The sequence below is a fragment of the Camelina sativa genome, chromosome 15 (assembly GCF_000633955.1).
Source record: "Camelina sativa cultivar DH55 chromosome 15, Cs, whole genome shotgun sequence".
NCBI lineage: Eukaryota > Viridiplantae > Streptophyta > Magnoliopsida > Brassicales > Brassicaceae > Camelina > Camelina sativa.
Genome location: NC_025699.1, coordinates 29,897,168 through 29,899,601, shown reverse-complemented (window position 1 = coordinate 29,899,601; position 2,434 = coordinate 29,897,168).

The following is a 2,434-nucleotide window of genomic DNA, read 5'->3' as shown; positions in this document are numbered from 1 at the left end:
GCTTTCCTTCATTTTGCCACCTTGCTGAGACGACGGCGTCTGAGAATCGTCCTTGTTTTTAGGTTTCCGACCTCTCTTCTTCGGCCCAGAAGCTACGGTTCCTCCGCTCGGCGTCGTCGCTTGAGGAGACACTGCTGCTGCTTCGTCGCTCTCCATTTCTCTCTCTCTCCCTTCTTTCGTTTTCTTTTTGTCTTTTCTTCAGTGTTGTTTGTATCCTCTCTCCTCGCCTCTCACAAACAAATCAACCACCGTTCCACTCTCATTTTTATTTTTTATTCGCTAAATCAGATATTTTGTTAAATAACATTTCCACAAAATAATAAGCTCCAACGAGCCAATTTGGAGAAAAATTGTTTACAAACATAACACAGAACGGATTCCTGCGCATTTGGCGTGCCAAAGAATCCGCCTTGATATTAGCATTACGAAAAACATAAATAAATAAAAAAAACTCCTCTCTGTCTATCTTTATGTCATCTAAGTATGTCGCGAAGGCCGGCCATTTGTAAGGAAAAGACACCATCTTCACCAAGTCGGAACAGTCCGTAAAGAAAACTACCTCCTGGAAATCATGGCCTATCATGCACCGCATGGTCCAAATAAAAGCTTCCACTTCAGCGTGTAACAGAGAAAGACTGCACCAAAAATTGGTAGCTCCGAGTAAAGGGGATTCGCTCTGCAAAGAAGTGCAACACCACCCTGCACCTGCAAAACAATCAGACTCTTTCCAAGAGCCGTCAACAAAACATCGATACCCTGAATAGGTCAAAGGTAGAGCCAGACTGCTCCGGCAGGACGTAGGAGAAGAGGAAAGAGGAGAGGTGGAGCAATCCAACTCCCCTACTTCCTCATGTGCCTGAAGCCAGGAGGACGCCTCCCCTTCCGCCAGTCGCACCACCTCATCAGGATGTTCCATTTGATTCTCAAAAACCCTTGCATTCCTCGCTTTCCAGATGTACCACATAAGCCGAGGAAAAAATACGACCTGTGAACCTGGATTTTTCCGCCCTAGAAAATGATCCACATTGGAGAAGATAGACTCCGTAGGGAAGTTCTGAGGACCCACAGGGACATGGGCCAGAGCCCAGACGCGACGTGCTGGTGGACATACAAATAAGGCGTGATTGATAGTTTCCTCCTCAGCCCCACATCTCGTACAACCAGCATCACAAGCAAAACCCCCGCCGTTTCAAGTTTGCCAAGACGGAGATACATCCAGTCAAGACTTGCCACTTAAAATGTTTAATTTTTGGTGGACAACGAACCTGCCAAACCCCTGCAAGAAGAGGGGTAATATCCGGTCCAGACCCAAAAGCCTAGAAGGTGTTAGGAACACCATGACGCGCGTGTTATATCCTAATTTGACCGTATATTTACCAGACTTAGTAAAGTGCCACCCAAACGAATCGGCCTTCGGACAACTACTTAGCGGAATAGCCTCTATCAAGGCAACATCCACATGATCAAAATGCTCAAGAAGCCGATCCCGACACCAAATATGCGAAAGAGGATCAATAAACTGAGTCAATCGGAGAGTAGGATCTGGAATAGACCCGTTAGATATAGCTGGTCTTGGGGATTGAGCTGGAATCCAGGAATCAGTCCAAACAGAGATGGAGTCACCTGAGCCAACCCTTTTTTCTCATTTTTTTCATTTATTTAATTATACAATATTAAAAAGTAAACTAATTATACTATTCTTTTGCCAAACATTTTTTAACTAAACTATCTTTCTTCGTCATCAACCAAACTGATAAGACTGTAAACGGATATCAGATAATATTAAGCTCAATCGATATACAAAACAGGTAATTAGATCATCATCTTATCTAAATCACTTACCCTTAGATCCCACGCAGGAGAAATTGTACATCAATCTTACATAAAAAGCCACATACATTGCATCTTCTTATTTATAGTTGAGGTGAACCGCTTAAGCCAGATATTTTTCCTCAACAACCACGTGTGTTCATCGTCTCGCTTCTCATCAAATATCTGCATCCAATGGTCCTCTTAATTAGCATCTTCACACGTGTTAGTCGCCACATGTGCTGCCTTCTGCCTCATGTAAACCTGGAGTGGTTTATCAATACCCCCCTTCGCAAACAAGCTTGTCCTCAAACGATAGTGTGGGAAATTGCTGTCGAAGGTCCTTCAAGTTCTCCCACGTCGTCTCATGAGCGGGCAACCCCTTACAAGAAACTAGTGCTACCATTTGACCTTGCGGGTTGTAAACGTATAGCCAGGACAGCCTCGGGAATCAGAACAAGTTCATCGTTGTCAGAAAAAGAAGAAGGCAGGGGGAGAACCTGGTGATGAGAGCCCCACACCTGCTTCAACTGGGAAACATGGAAAACCAGGTGAATCTTGGAAGTAGGAGGTAAATACAGGCGGTAAGCAGCTTTGCCAATCCGTTCGAGGATCCGGAAAGGCC